The sequence below is a fragment of the Anas acuta genome, chromosome 1 (genome assembly GCF_963932015.1).
Source record: "Anas acuta chromosome 1, bAnaAcu1.1, whole genome shotgun sequence".
NCBI lineage: Eukaryota > Metazoa > Chordata > Aves > Anseriformes > Anatidae > Anas > Anas acuta.
In genome coordinates, this window is record NC_088979.1 from 178,614,732 (window position 1) to 178,631,747 (window position 17,016).

Sequence of the window (17,016 nt, forward strand, 5' to 3'; positions counted from 1 at the left end):
GCGATGCTGCTGGCGGGCAAGCTTTAGGCAGTTGTACGTTTGCTCAAGTTTTAGAGGATAACAGGCAGGATAACACCAGGCTTGAATGGTTGCTGGTTAACATCTGGCTGTTTCGTGCTGTTCCTAATATCACAAAGCAGCCCTAGGCCTCAGCTCGCCGGCTGGGTTAAATCAGGCAGGCAGATTCTGTTTTCAGAGCAGCACTTAGGCATCAAGAGCAGATTGGTGACTCTGGCACAACATCTATTAATAAATAAAAGCATCAGGCTTTGCATTTGAATAGGCCCTTTTCTTTGGCAGATCTCAAAGTAATTTCTAAAGAAGGGCAAATGTTATTATCTCCATTATGGTGGTAGGTTATATGACAAACTCACAGTCGGGGACTGGGCAACACTTGGCTCAACAACAAGCAGCAGCTGCTCTTCTTGGTTAAATGCCACACACCAACAGTCCCCAAAGTTGTGAGGTCCTGGCCAAGTGTACAAAACCCCTTAGCCAGATGGGCAAGAGCAAGTGCTGGAAAGCTGTTCCCATTACCCAGTCAGTTCTTGAGGTAACTAAAGCTTCATGGAGGACTTGTCCTGAATCACAAACAGGCAGTGGTATTTTTAACATGCCCTTCCTTTTATATAGTTTCTGTTGCTTACCTATGCTCAGCTTCAAAATAGTCCTCACTTTTCCTGAGGCAGGCATCCAAACTGACCTGCTCCTAGGATGAAATATTCTTTCATTTGAAAATATCCTGTCAGGGAAAGTTTTGAACATGTTTCCATTTTGTGGGTTTGCTGCAGGCTTCCAGATATTTTTGCAGCTCTTGGAAACATGGCAACCTTGCAGAAAGACTACCCTGCAGGTAGTCTGCTTCATATGCAGGTAGTCATGCTTCATATGTAAACACTATATATAAACATCACGGCTGATGTTTTAGGTACTGGGTGATGTTATATCTTGAAGAAGAGACTTGTCACGGTCATTTCTGATTCTTAATCAAGATATCCAGCTGGCATCTCTCCCACATCCCTCTGCAAAATATAGATAAAATGTATTTCTAGCTATGTTGCTTAGTTCATTAAAATGCTTTGACACATACACATTAGCATGTAAGCCATAGCAATGAAAACTATGATTTGCAAGCTGCAGTACCCAGTAATATGCACTTTTATGGGAGCCGTTCAGGGCATTTGTTAGCAGAGAGAAGAAAGCTGCTGCCCAACACAGCGGCAATTCAGGAGGTGCACACGCATGATACAAACACGTACACACAACAGGCTCCTGCTGTTGGACACTGGCATTCATTACCATCCGCCAGCTGCTCTGAACCATATGGGAAGCAGGCGTTCCAGTTCTGCTCTAAGCCACACCAGCATCGCCTCAGACTCCCAGGCTGGCAGTCTCAACCAAAAAGGAAAGGGGCAAGGGGGCAAAGGAGCCAAATCCCACCCTGCTGCTGATGTGATCCCTCCAGGAAAGGGCTGAGGCATGTGTAGTGCAGAAGAGAAAAAAGTAGGGAGCCGCGAGCTGTCAGATGCTGCAGTTTGAAAGCTGTTACTACATCAGTCTGTACTCTGGGAACATCTGGATCCAGTGTTGACAACCTGGCAGCAGCTGAAAGCTGTCGAGTTAACTCAGACGTGATAAATGGAAGGAAAAAAAAGTAACAAGTCATCACCAAAAGCAGTAGTTCCCAGCCTATGAGGCAAGCCTTCTGAGTGAGGCACGACAACATTAAAGATAAGATATAGAAGCAAAAGCAGAAGTATTGCTGAGACTGAAGAACAGAAGAGAGACAGCTGCTAAGTTTATTACGTTTCTTCATTCTCTTTTTTACTCCCAGGTTCAAACCTCAGAGAAAAAGAAGTTTGCTGCTTGGTGATAAGGAAATATAGCACTATAGATCTCAGAAGGCAGGGGCACTGAGAAGTCATGGGTCATGGGATGATGGAAGAGAGGAGGAAAAGAAAGGATAACAAAAAGCTGCAGCTATGAAGCATGCCTAAAACAGATTGGGTATTACTGCCCTAAAAATAAATGTTTTAATCTGAAACATTTCCATATTTAGAATAGAAAAATCAGCCAAATCCAAAACATTCCTATTAAAACATGGAGCTGGATTCAGCTCCACCCAAAGTCCAGTGCAATTCTCATAAAAATAAATAAATAAATAAATAAATATCCTCATCCCTTAAAAATAATTATTGGCAGGTATTTCACCCAGTTGTATAATTCTGGGACAAAATGATCTTCTGCACAAAGATAAATTGTAAGTTTATCACTTAGAGGAAGCTTAGAAGATAGTAAGAGCCAACTTCTATAATTTTTGTGTATATCAGCAACTCATAAAAAACTTCCTGTTCTATAAATAAATTTGCTTCCCCAGATCCATAAAGTTACTGATTGTCTCAAGTGTATCAAGGCCAAAAAAGGGAAAGCTCCTATCTCTTCTCTTCAGATTCCCTTCTCGTCAAGTTTGAGCATCCTGCTAGACTTTCTAAACCCTTTTGCTGAGGATGAAACTATTGAGATTCAGTTCCACTGGATATCATCTGGCTGTTTTATTTAGTCCAAATCTGTGTCTGTTTTATGTCTTAATAGTTACAAAATTAGCAAAATACACCAGGTTTTGTCTTGGGCTGCTGCCTTTCCTTTCACAAATACTTCAGGGAATCAGAAGGCAAATGGGAGAAATCATCACAAATTGAACATTAATTCTTTATTTCCTGGGCCCTGTTGTTTTCACTCACCATCTTCTTACTCCGTAGGGGACAGTTGCTTTAAATTCCACATCAGGCTTATCAGTGCTGCAGCACTGTCGTCCTGTTTGCCTACACAGCAGTTCCAGCACAATGCAAACACAAGCCACTGGCCTTGCCCCTGTACTAAAGATCAGACAATGTCATCATTGGCAAGATAATCATCATTCACCTGCAGGATCAGATGCAAGCCCATGAATTCAAGGGGATTGGATTTCATTGGTCTTGTGTCCACAGTTAGTCTGCTGAAGCTTCCCTCCAGGATCTATGCCATTAAATGCCTGTGCCATTTATAGTTCATATATCCTAGTCCACTCCCTTGAATGCCTTTCATCCAGTCTGGGCCATGTCTAGGCTTGAAAAACCTGCTTGCAAGGCAAACTGTGGTCATGAAACAGACAGTTCATCTCCTTTTGCATTGCTTGAGTCCCAGGACTCACTTCATCAGATAAAAAGGTGAGTAAAGCTCTCCTCCTACAATAGCAAAGCAAAGCAAAAGCCAGCAAGCTTCAGGACCTACTACAAATACCTGTCGCTGGGCAGCAGTCCTCCCACGTGCTTTAGGCATCTACAGCAGGATGTCTACCATAGGGAGGGAGCCTCTAGACCGGTATTATTTTCCACTGACTACAGCAAGAGCCAGGATGACCAGCTTGCACTAACATGACATTAAGACAGCCAAAACCAGGTGAGATGGATCCCACCCACCAGATCCAGAAATGTTCTTAAGTGCTACGCATGACATTGCTCCCAATCTGAATAAATAGTTGAGTCAGGCAAAACATTTTTCTTTTCTTTCATAATAGCAGAGCATCATCTTGAATTCATTTCAGAAAATAAAACAAACAAAAAAAATGTTCTCCACTGGGAAACAGAACATCCTTACATAATGTGTGATTCAAATGACAGGCTGCTGGGAAATACTGACATATGAAGAGAGTCATGCTGTATGCAGAAGAGGAAAACACGTCAGCTTATCTTCATGTAACCTGGACAGGAACATATGGCTCATGTATGAAGAGATTAATATATTAACCTGTTTGCATGCATGCCGATGCACACCCTGTGCAAGAGCAAATTATGTTACCCTCAATGTGAAAACACATACGCACAAACAAACTGACATGGAGCCCAGAGAGGAATGAACAATTAATATAAATGAATGCATACTCATACACACAGGTTGCACATTGAAAAAGAATAATCTATAAAGTCTAAGAACTCTAAAAAACTGTGTTCAGACTCAGAAAACAGCCAGTGAAATAGCCTGGTGACCAGCGTAGCGACAGTTTGGTTCCCAGCAGGTGGAATTAGAAGGCTGAAATCAACAAATGGCATAGCAAAACGCACTTGCTGAAGGTATCACCTTGATATGTATCAGGCAAAATGAAACATGACAGCCATGCACTGACCGCAAACCTTGGGAAGCTTGTTCTGCCTCAGAAGCTGTAAGAGCAAAAAGGGCGCTGGAATCATGGCTTTCGCAGGGCAGAGGCACTGAGCAAACTTCATTGGGCCACGGCCGGGTCATGGCGCTGATGACAAGTATGAAAATTATTTATTTACTCTGCTGGAACTGTCAGATACAGAGACTAGAGATGTCAAGTAGCAGGCAGAAGGATGAAACTGAAAGGTTGTTAGCCATAATGTTGGCCCCACAATTTCTGGGGCAGGTCTCAGCTCCTCGGCACTGCAGAAGGATGCTCGTCCCAGGGGCTGCCATGGGGTCCCCAAGAGGGGTCAGGAACCTGCAGCCACCAAAGTCGCAGGAAGATACCACCCCATTCTGAGATGAGTGGCCACTGCAAGCCATATTAGTGCAAAATGAGGTTATTCAGAAATTAGACGTGGAGAAAGTGCTGGAGTTAATTTCACTGTATGGAAACTCACCTGGATCCCACCAAGTAAACATGGATGGGATTTCTAGGTCCAGAACAAGGAATACTTAAGGGGATTTATCAAGGAGAATGTGACAAATGATTGTGGACTGAAAAACAATGGAGAAGTAATATTTTCTACATCAATAATAAAGACTTTTTTCTCTGCTTTTACCTGAGCAGATCAATGGAGGTTACAAATGTTCAGAATAAAGCAATACATCCTAACCTAAGTTCACTGTTCAAAATGGCAAGAGTTTAGGCAGAGAGCCAGGTTTAATAAAAATGAAATAGAAGCCATGGTTTGACTAAATCATTCTTCTGGATTTCTAGACAACATTATAAAGTGTTAGCAGCTACAGTACAAAGCACACAGAGCGCATGATTCATGTCTGTTTTACTCCAGTTGTACACTGGCTGAACATCCCCAAACTCAATAAATACTCCAGTGAATCAGACACGAAACCTGTCAAGAAAAAAGGAAACACAAAACACAACAATCTCTGTTTAAAATTTGATTATTATTGTAGTACGTGGATTCTGAGAGTGCAATGACGGATCTTTGTGTCAGGCAAATTGCTACCAACCTTGAGGCTTGATTGTGATTTTTGTTTTTCCTTGCTGCTCTTCCTAAAGCTCCCTGGTCCTTGAGTCATGTGAAGGTGGGGTTTTTAAAAGAGACTCTCTGCCCTTCATTGGGCTGCTGATTAAATCTGAATAGTAAAGTTGTGAACTGCGAGAGACAAATAAAATGAAACCATGTTTTTGTCATCATTGTTTTCAAACTCTTCTGATTTTAAGCCAATGTGAGTCTGGAAAGCCTTGATTCATCATTTTGTAGAGCCTAGAGCACACACTGACCTGGCGTGTCTGTGGTCAAGATTTAATATTTCAGAGTTAGATATTGCCTGTTAGACTCTGAAACAGTTAAAATTAAAGGAGCATGACCTAAATAAAGGCAGTAGAGGCCAACATGGAAAATAACAAGACAAACCAGTAGCACAGATCTACCTTGATGATTTAAAACCTCACTTTGCCGGATTTATTGCAGAGGCCATTAACTGCTATGCCCAACTACAAAAACTAATGAGACCATTAAGGGGAAAACTAAGGAAAGACAGAGACAACTTGACTTCTTTTGTAACTTGCTGCTTGTAACTTGATTGTTAAACTGTTAGCATTGCCATTTGTGGTGGTTTCCCACTGATGGGCAGCTGAACTCCACATTTGCTCTCTCATTTGCCCTCCTCAAAGCAAGAGGGGGGGGGGGAAATATGGTGGAAAAGTGTTGAGATAAGAACAAGGAGATCGCTCACCAGTTACCATCATGGGCAAAAAACACTCAACATAGGAAGATTAATATAAGTTATTACCTATTACTAACAGACTAGAACAGTGAAAATCTAAATGCAAACTAAAAATACCTTCCAACCCAAGTGTTGCAGAGGAACAGGGAATGGGGGCTGCAGTCAGTCCCTGAGGTCCACCACTCCTTCATGGTCCCTCTCTGCCCCTGCTCCCCGTGGGGTCCTTCCCACGGGATGCCGTCCTTCCCAAACTGAGCCTGTGGGGGCTGCCCACAGGCAGCAGCTCTTCAAGCACTGCTCCCACATGGCTCAGTACCACAAGGTCCATCCCCCAGGAGCAAACTGCTCCAGCACGGGTCCCCCACGGGCATCAGCTCCCCCCAGACCCTCTGTTCCTGCGCGGGCTCCTCTCCACGGGCTGCAGCTCCGGCCCGGGGCCTGCTCCTGCGGGGGCTCTCCATGGGCCGCAGCCTCCTCCTGCTCCACCGGGGGCTCCTCCACCCATGGGGGGGCTGCAGCGTGGAGATCTGCTCCATGTGGGACCCATGGGCTGCAGGGGGACAGCCTGCTCCACCAGGTGCCTCTCCACGAGCTGCAGGGGAACTGCTGCTGTGTGCCTGGGACACCTCCTGCTGCACTGACCTTGGGGTCACATTTTCTCTCTCCCTCTCCCATTTTCTCACACCTCTCTTCCAGCAGCTGTTGCACAGCATTTTTTTTTTCATAAATCTGCTCTCCCAGAGGCCCAACCAGTGTCGCTCTCTGGCTCAGCTCTGGCCAGCAGCAGGTCCCTTTTGGAGCCGTCTAGAGCTGGCTCTGATCTGACCTGGGACAGCTGCTGGGCTCTGTTGACAGAGGCCACTCCTGCAACTCCCGCACCACCAAAATCTTATCAGGTAAACCTAATACACCTTTTAGTACACATTTGCTGGATTTTGGTAATCTTGTTGCCTGGACTTTGGAGCTATTAATACTTGGTCATGGAACAATCTCCTCCGAGCCAATGCAACAGAGAGCTCAGTGTGCTGGGAAGAAATAAGGGCTGGATTCTCTTGATAAGAATCATGCTAAAGGCCATGATTCCTGTGTTGAAAGAAATGATAGGAAACATTTAGCTAACGAAATTCAGATTAGTGAGATATCAACAGAGAGTTTTTGAAGTTGCTTGTTGTTAAGTGTAAAACATATCTGACAAACAGCTGTCAACAGCACTGATTCATAAATCAGTCTGCAGCTTGCAGCTAACAATTCTGCTCATATTGTCCTCATTTTCCTGAAGTATAAGATGTTCTGCAGTACTCTGAAACAGTCCAATACAATTTGTAGATTATAGGATGGGTTTATGCTTGGAGGTTTTCTGATGATGTTGGCTCTAAGAGGTCTTCTTGGGACACCAGCAGCCCAGGGCCCTGAGGATTGGCTGAGCAGCTGCTTTAGGAGCCCAGTGATCCTAAAAAGACTCAAAATGGGTGCCACGGGGATGGGGGGGGGGAACACTCACCTATTGTTGATTCTGAACCTGAGCTTCTAATTTTAATCATTGCATTCAGTTTCACAACCAGAGGTCTGCTCTGTGTGCCCTAATATTCAGTGCACACACTGTGCACTCAGTACACACATTTCTAGGTGTGTGCAAATGAGGGCATCAGTATTCACACACAAGGCCAGATATCGGTTTTAACATCATCTTACTTTATTTTTCAGATGAATTTTAAAGCCAATCTTCAATCCAAAGTTGTACTCATATGCTTCAGATGAGATTCATTTTGGACTTGTGGGCAGCAGAAAGTGACAGTAAGTAGTTCTGTGCTGGGTTTTCTCTTTTGGTGATTATTTTGTAAGGTTTGGAAATGTTACAGTAGAGCTTCCAAATCAGCAGGTATATAATGACTGTTTTAAACTAAGCAGAAATAGGGGCTTTTGCTATAAAGACGTAATCATCTGCAAAAATGTAGATGTTGAAAATTGAAGGACCTATGGTAAGACTTCATTAGCATGTCAAAGTATTTATGGTTGTTCAGAGGAATGAAGTTTAGATGGTTTTCCACCAGCATAGCCATCAGTGTATGAGTGTGGGGTGATGATGGAAGCTGCACAGTTCTGGCTTCCTCCACAAAACTAAATCCATCCCTGCTCTTCTGGTTGTTAAGTGAGTACGGTAGGTCTAATAAAAACAAAATTCTTACCTGTACAACTTTAACCTTACATAGGTTAAAGTTGTACACCTCACAACTTTAACCTTACATAGGTGTACAACTTAAAGGTGTACAACTTTAACCTTACATAGGTTAAAGTTGTACACCTCACAGGCAAAACTTCCTCCATTAGCTTACAGACTGCCAACCTGAAAGCTATTAGATTAGAATTAATATCACTTGGTGGCTTTCCATGTTTGAGAAGAACAAAGACCCCTGCCCTTTCTGAGTATGCCATCAAGAAAGATGCTAGCATCTTCTAGCAGTGAATGTGTCTATCAGACACATTCACACTGTGACTCCTATTTTTTGAAAAAATTAGTTTAGTCTAAAAGCATAAAGTCCTTGTTTGTGTCCTCTACAATGTGGAGAGAGAATAGCAATGAAATGGCAAGGCTCTGTCGGACACTCGGAAGACATCCTCTCCAAATCTTCTTTACAGCGAGTTTTTTACTTTTGGTCTTTGAGCTACAGAAAAGATAAGAGGTGACAGGAGCTGCTGTCACTTTCGGTTGACAGTGCTTTGCCAGGTCAGCGGCTTCAAGCTCAGGCTTTGCAGGTGCCAGGGGCAAAGTTGAGACCCTTTGCTGTCTCAACCTATTTCTTCAATGAAGCAGGGTTCACCTGCTCTGGTGGAGATTTTCCTGCACCTGGATTGCTGTTCTCATACCTTTAAGAGTATTTCCACCTCCAGGTGTTGGTGAGAACTGGAGACCTCCTGTAGCCAAAGGGAGTACGTTTCGTTACAGCTATGCCACGGCTGTGTTACAAGGGTCAACAACGTGATCATAGTTTGTGGGATATGCATATCATATTTTTAACTTCTGTTACACACAATCCAGTGTTTTGCTGCTGTTACAGTTGGAAGACTTTCAAAAAATGTTGTGTAAAATGGAAAGCTTGCAAAAAAACTTTCTTTCCAGGCTCATAAAGGAACATTTTGCTTCTGTGTTTCATTAGAAGGCAAAGGTTCAGAAAGTCACCCATATAGCTGGAAAAAGCCTTGGGTACTTTCAGGACAAGAGCAGGAGAACTTATGAAAAGAAGAGCCACCTTGTGAGTTGCTTTACACCTGTATCATTTTTTAACTGTTTTCTTATGATGAGAGACAAAATCTGAGTGGGGAGCAGTGAGCCATTTGATCTTTAATGCTCCACAGATGATAATTTGTAGATCTTCCTTATGACCAGTTACCATCTTCTGTCCATAGCAGTAGGTATTCACAGTCAACGGTATTTCTAGTCCTTCTCTGACCCACATTTTTAAATTTCATAGCATTCAGTAGGTCAGTAGTGAAGAAAGGGGCCTGCTTAGAGCCTCAGTATTTTCCATAAATCAGCAACATCAGTATTATTTATTAACTTCAGAATTCTTGAAAGGTATTTTAGGTTAACAGAAAACAAGCTTTTACATGAAGTTAGAAAAGCTCTGCACATTTGCCTAGCCAGGGCTATAGTTCATCAGCAGAACTTCATATATGAACTCATGGCAAATGCAGCTTTCATTTCATTCTTAACAGGGGATAGACAAATCTATAGATAGATAAAAATCTATAGATAGATAAAAAATCTATAGATAGATGAAAAGCTAGCTTTTTATTATCTCCCCTCCAGTGGATACCAAGCACCTGTGCTTAAAATCGATATATTTTTTTTAATATTTTAAGCATGAGTACCCTGGGGCTCTGTGGCAACCCTATAAATCACAGCCTATTTGCCTTCTTAAAGAACTTTTTTCTTTTTTCCAAGCAATCAATGAAGGAAACGTCACTCAGAAATCAAGAAGTTCTTTCTGCCAGACAATATCCTCTGCTACCTTGCTGATCACCTCATTCCTGCTACAGAAACAGACAATGTGGAGTTGAGGTGAGTCCATAGTGAAATATTTTATTTATATATAAGCAAGAGCCTTTGATCTCTTCAATTAGGTACCAGTGTTTGCAGTCTGTCTTTCCTAGACACCCTGCCAAAGGAGAAAAGTTTCACCAGAAGACAATGCCATGTACCTAAGCTGAACTTTCCTTCTGAACTGCTCTATGAACGTTACCTGCACCCAACAAAACTGCTTCAAAGAAGTTTGTTGTTTTTTTTCTCAGAATGGAAGTTCAAAGCCAAATAGCCTCAAGAATCACAAGCCAGATTCAGTATTCCAATAGCTGCTGTTGTATTTTTTCCATCCAAAATAGCTTGAGATAAATCAAAATATTCTGCAGCAACTTTTTAATTTCATTGTAATTGTAAATTAAAAAGCTAGCTGCAAATTAGTTTCTACAGTATTGAAATAATTCACAATTATCATTTCAGCTTTTCTGCTTCATAAAACATGCATTTTCACATGCTTTGCTATGATCAGTTACCTAAAAATATGGGAATTCCTACAGAGCTGGAGTTCCCTTTTACAGCCTGCCTTGGGGCTGGCTCTTAAAATGTGAAAGATAAGAAGAAATCTTTGCACAGATCCCTCTCTCCAGAGGACACTTCTTTGGGGAACCTTGTGTAAACAAAGCTAACACTGATCAGGCAGTCCTGGGACTGAAAAAAAAAAGAAAAAAAAAAGATAAAAAAAGCTTGCTTTACAGAATGATGGAACCACAGAATGGCTGAGGTTGGCAGGGACCTCTGGAGGCCATCTGATCCAACCCCCTTCTCAAGCAGAGACACCCTGAGCTGACTGCCCAGGACCACATCTGCGTGGCATTTGAAGATCTCCAAAGAGGGAGACGCCAGGACCTCTCTGGGCAGCCTGTGCCAGTGCTCAGTCAGCTGCACATAGCACAGCAGTGCTTCCTGATGTTCAGAGGGAATCTCCTGTGTTCCAGTTTGTGCCTATTGCCTCTTGTCCTGACACTGGGCACCACTGAAAAGCGCATGGCTCTATCTTCCTTGCATCATCCCTTCAGGTATTTACATACAATGTGTGATTTATGTATTTATGAAGTCCTGGTTGCCATAATTCCACTGACTTTAGCTGGAGCAGTTCTGAACTTTGTGTAAGTGTATGCAGTTCCTACCTCACATGTAGCTTTGGAGAACTGAGCATCCTCCACTGAGCACTAAGCACTATCGGCAGGGATCCTCTTCAAGAAAAGTCGAAGGCATGCCCTACCCTGCCAAACAGACTTGGACCTGCCTGGGACAGATTTCGACTTTCAAAATGGAGATATTTCTCTGGAAAACTTACGTAATGTAGCGAATATTCTAAATCTCTATGATTCAGAAGAGGATAAATTCTACCTCCTGTGTGCATTTGTGCATTAGTAACTATGTGGGCTTTCACACTGTCTAGTGAAGGCATAGTGTGTGGCACAGCACATCTGCCATGCTGTGCCCTGCATCTCACCTTCACTTGAGGCACACTGCTGTCTGGTGTCGCATGCTTGCCAGGTCCAAGCCAAGCCACCTGGAGTTGCTGTAGGAGATGAGAATAAGGCCTTTCCCTCTCACGCCTCAATACCAACCACTTCTGGTAAACAACTGACCCATACAGATAGCCTGTTTCGGGAGTCACTGGACATAGGTAATAACCCTCTTAACTAAGACTGTGGAGAGAAGAAAATCCAGGCTTTACTGGTAGGAATGATGTATATCATAGAGTTTAGGGAGGGTGGCTTATAAATGAATAGCTGCTTTCTCAGAAAGTATTAAATTATTGTGGAGAGCTGCTGGCAGCACTGTGTACTGAGATGGATAAAAATCAGAGTCAGAGCTGGGATGTGTCATAAGGAATTTAATTACTAGATTTCTGGCTATCAGTGTCAGAATTTTGATTGGCTTCTCAATGGAAAAAAAAAAGGAATAACTAATGTTATTGATGTAGAATTAATGTTGTTTTAATTAGAAATAACAGTTTAATTAAAAATGATGGCTAACTGTTCACTGTAAAAGTGCCATGATTGTTATACTCTAACAAAATATTTGTGCTTGAAAGTGGATAATACTAGAACAACACCTGCTTTTTACAAGGCACCTTTTATCAGTAGATCTCATTAGTATGACCCACTATGAATAGGATAATCTTACAAAAGCACTTGGAAATGTTTATTAAACATTAATGAGTTCTGTCCACAGCCCCTGGGGGGAAAAAACATGCTCTTATAACAATTTGCCAGTTGGATAAACTGAGGCAGGTGGTTTATGCAAATTATTAGAGGTCAACACAGAAAAATAGCACCTCGTGCACCCCGAATGTACCTGTCCTCACCAAACAGTTTCCGCACACTTTGCATATGTATTTTATTGAATTGAATTTACAAAGACTTTTCTAAAATGCTGCTGCCACAGCTGCAGGCAAGGTAGCATCTGGAAAAATATGCAATAATACTCTTATTAAATATGAATACATTCAAAATACGAGGCAGGCATCATGGCTCTGTAGAAAGTCCATCTTCAGAACCACTGGAGTTTGGACACGGGTTATGAAGTGGAAAGATGGATTAACTGCTGAGAACAGAAACTTCTGTTCCATATCCACCTCCTTATTTCATCCCATATTCCTCCTTTTGTTGTTTGTTTACAAAAAAATCAACATATTAATGGAAAATAATAGTCTGTCACCCAAGCTTAAATGGGATTGGGTTAGCAACAATCCACTGCGCAATCTCTTACATCTGGAATCTGGTTATAAATCAGAGCCACTGGCGGTTATCCCATTTTACTGCTGTACAACAATGCGGGTAGAAAGTCTTTTCAGACTTATTTTTTCAATAAACAGCGAGAGGCAGGGCATGGGGATGCCTACGTGTGTGCCAATCTGGAAGGAGCCCTCCCTGAGGAGCAGCTTGTCTGAGCACTGCTGCTCACGGCGGGGATGGTGGTGGGGCCGCAGCACGGGACCCATGTGGGGGTCTTCTGCACGGCTCCATGGCCCTGCTGACTGCTCCACATGCATATCAGCAGGCAGATTGCTCAATGGTTTGCAAAACCATCCTGATGAGAATTTTAAAGTCTCTTCCAATCCATAAATTATGTTTTCAGAGGCGCTATTTAAGTGGAGCTAACAAGCCGTTAGCGATAGACTGCTATCGGCCAGTCTGCAAAAATGCTGAAGCGTTGTTTGACAAGCAGGAGTGGTGACATTTCTGAAAGATTGTCACAACATTAGTTATTTAATATTGTACAGAAGTCAAAGACTCTTCCCTGCACAGGGATATTTCTATCACAGATTCAGCATACTAAATAATAAATACCGACAGGATTACTAGCAGCTAAAAGTGAGAACTAATTGACATTTTGGACACTATGGTAGGGGTCTAGTAAGCAAACCTTGTTGAAGTTTTGTTGAATATTCAGATACAGATGCTAAGCCGAGAACATAAGCAGCAAGTGATTAAAAAGGTAAATACTATTCAATTATAGTCTCAGTAGTTATGTTTTTCTGGTTATTTTTAAATCTACCTAAGGAGCAAATATTCATGATGTGATTTTTAAAACACAGTTCAATTAAACATAAATTGATTAATTTTAATCTTCTAGGAGCTTTCAGTAATTGTTTGAGATAATGAAATGAACATGTAAAATACCTAGAGGTTTGTAGTCACTGCAGTCCTCTTCTCTGGGAAGCAAAAATCAACGTTCTTGTCTATGTTGGACAGAACAGCCTAATAAATGAACACCACCCAAAAGGTTCATCTGTTCTCTCCAAGGCTGTACAGTAACTATGTTTGTTTGGGTTTTGGTTGGGATTTTGCTTTTCAGAAAATGTCATGCTCCTTTAATTAGTTGGACGTGTGTTTATTTTCTAGCTTCACTATACATTTACTACTTTTTACTCCATGTGGTACTGCAGAACCACTGAGGCACCTTGAAGGACACATAACTGCATCTGCTGCTGGCAGCCCAGCAGCTGCACTGCTGTCCAACAGGTCACAAATGCAGAACCCATGCAGGATCCAGAAAAAAACAAATCTGACTTGTCCATGCTGATGAAAGTCATCAAGGTTTTTAAAGCAATTTGCATCTTTGAACTTGAGATTTGATCACAACATGAAGGGTTAGCAAATGTGGGAGCTAGCACTGCAGTTTCTATTCTCACATGTCAGAGTAGGACTGCCAGTTTGTTTATCTTCAGTCAGCCAATTCTAGCTCTTTAATTCAACGGGAGATCTTACGTGATATAGTCATGTGTAACAAAGGAAGACAGACTGCCTTCATGATAGGTAAACCTGTTAGTATACCTATCAGAATAGCAATCAAAATGAACATGGTAGATGAGCAGCCTCCAAAAATATCCTGAAGGCATGACAAGGTTATTTTTTCCTGGGCACAATATAATTACATAATACTGCTATGAGAAAGACGATTGTTGTATTCAAATTATCGTGGCAGCTGTAGATTTGCTTCAATAGCTTTATTAATGCAATCAGAGAATAATGCTCCAAGTCATCTTGAAAGCCCATAGCCCAATTCAGCCATGGCTTTCATCCTGTTGACATCAAAAGAATCAGTCAGTGAGTGCTGTCTGCTCCACCAGTCTCACAGGAGCAGAAGGGAGAGACAAAAGACATACGAGGTATCCTGGAAGACACAATGGCTTGTTTTTAGGATAATGTCAGGCTTCATCCCTAAACCCCATTGATCACTCCTTACTTGACCCGAAACTCTGCAAATTTTGCTCTTGACTTCCCTTAACCAAATAATTCCTCTTCTGCCACTGGGTGTTTTTTAGAAAGGGGCTCAGATAGAATTGAGCACAGGGACATTGGGAAGTGAGAATACCTCACCAAGCAACTCAGCTGAGATGGAAAACACAAGTTTGACAGAGATCATAACTGCATGAAGCATCTCAGCCTATGACAGAAGGCCCAGACAATCATTTTGTTACAGGTGGAATATCTTTGATTCTTATCAAGGAAGTAAAACTGGAACTGAGCATGGTGTACATCAACGCATTTTAAATTCACAGTGTGGATAGAAGGAAATTTCTCCCCATTTTCATTTCTCTCCCCATTCTGTTAGCTTAGGTAGCTGACTGGAAAGAAAAAAAAAAAAAAAAAAAAAAAAAAAACACAACAACAACAACAAAAAAAAAACAACACTCAGAGATGAACTCAAGCAAATCAGAGACTTATGCTAAAGAGTTCAAAAGCATGAGAGAGTCCCACTTGGGCAAACAGCGGCATGAGTGATCTGAAGAGCAGGCTGAACGTGGAAGAGGAAGGTAACTGGAAATGCAATGCTAGAACTTGCTGCTGCCGCAGGGCAACTGGAGCAATGCTGCAGGCTATGAGTTAATATATTTACTTATTTATCTATTAAAAAAAATAATCTAACAAAATATCACATGAACAAGAACAGAGGCAGAAAAATAGATAACATTCAAGAAGCAGTCAGGCTGAGCGCTAATAAAATAGTACCCAAGGAGTTAAGAAAAAAAACATCCTATACAATACCTTTGGGTCCAAATACCTTGGAAAAATCAGTCTGAAGTTGTTTGAAAGCAAATGTGGATAGTGTGCAATGCTCAGTAGTTTCAGGCAATAAAGTATCCTGCAGGTTAACTACACAACAGAAGAGTCTGAGCACACAGAAGCAGGTGGTCAGTTCATGTTTTTCAATTTCCACTGTGCTCAGCACTTTGTATATGCATATCTCAAGTGCAGTCATTTATAATGTCATAAGCATAACTTCTAAAAAACATTCTTCCACTGCAGCACCGAGCAGCTCTCTGACAGAATTAGCATGGCTTCTTGAAAGGGGAGTCTAGTTGATGATATGCAAACTCTTATTATAGTGTTTTCTGACAGTTGTTTTTTTATTATTATTTTTTATTATTTTATTTTTTGTGAGAACTGGCCATTTACCGGACAACATTTCATGTTTTTCAAAAAGCAGATTACCAGAAATCTAATTATTTTTTTTCCTTAAAGCAGATTACCAGAAATCTAAATCATCTTTTAATTTATTTTTTTTCCTTAAAAAAAAAAACAACACAAAACAGTTCAGGATTGTCCCTGTGGTGGTTCATGAAAGCTTTAGCTGTCTCCAGTCCCCTCTGTTGCCCAGGTTTTGTAGCTGGGCTAGATATTGTATAATGAGTCCTGCAGCAGGTCAGTAACAGGGAAAAAACCACCAAGGGAGGAGCGGTTTGTTTAAGAAGCCCACACAACTGAGGATTTTGGAGCGTGAAGCGTGCAGACTATTGCTCTCATGAGACACTTGAGGTATCAAAACAAAACCATTTTCAATTGAAAACATGAGCCTCATTTTTCATCATAAAGCAGAATTTTCATTAAGAAAAATTATTTCCGAGCAGCTCCAAAAACAACAGTCCAGTGGCAAACACAGTTCAATGGCTTATTAAAACCGAAGTGCGGAATTTGCATGTTATGAAATTGGGGCGCGTCCAGGATCTTCTCGGAAAAAAAGGACCAGGGGACCTTTGCTAATCATTAACAGCCACGGATGCGAGTGATAACACCTCGTCCAAAACCTGTTACCTCCAAAACACTGCACCTCCCTAAGACCTGGTGAAGTAGGAAATCAGGAAGGGTTCAGGGGAATCTCAGCAACTAATAAATGTTTATTTTTGCTCAGACTCCTTTCCTTCACCCTCAAGCAAACGATTCAATGTTCATAGCTCCTTCTCTATCTGCGTTAAGATGGAGCAGCCCTTCCTACACCTGATTGCCGCTGTTATCAGCACCACTGAATCACAGGCAAGGTGCATGTTAGCAAGGAAGGTGTCAGACATTTTCTGAACTGAAGCGACTCCCCAGAGCACGTGTTTGAAAACCCAAATGAGTGAGGGACAGCCAATCGAAGTACTTTAAGGTCATTAAAAAGCTCTTGTTCCTTAACACCGGGCAGCTGTGGTTGTTTACTGCCATCGGTTTATTGGCAGCTGTGAACTTGTAAAGACTCTCAGAGAGCAGGCACTAGCTTAGGGTCAT

The 17,016-nt window shown here is 41.8% G+C and overlaps 1 protein-coding gene across 1 annotated transcript in view; it reads left to right on the forward strand.

Moving 5' to 3' along the window:
• The window catches only part of MET (MET proto-oncogene, receptor tyrosine kinase), a 135,146-nt gene that overhangs the window by 2,613 nt on the left and 115,517 nt on the right, over window positions 1-17,016 (forward strand). Inside the window, exons 2-3 of the mRNA XM_068669532.1 lie at window positions 7,639-7,728; window positions 9,878-9,994. The gene's annotated coding sequence lies outside the window, so the exon portion shown is untranslated. The remainder of the gene's footprint in view (window positions 1-7,638; window positions 7,729-9,877; window positions 9,995-17,016) is intronic.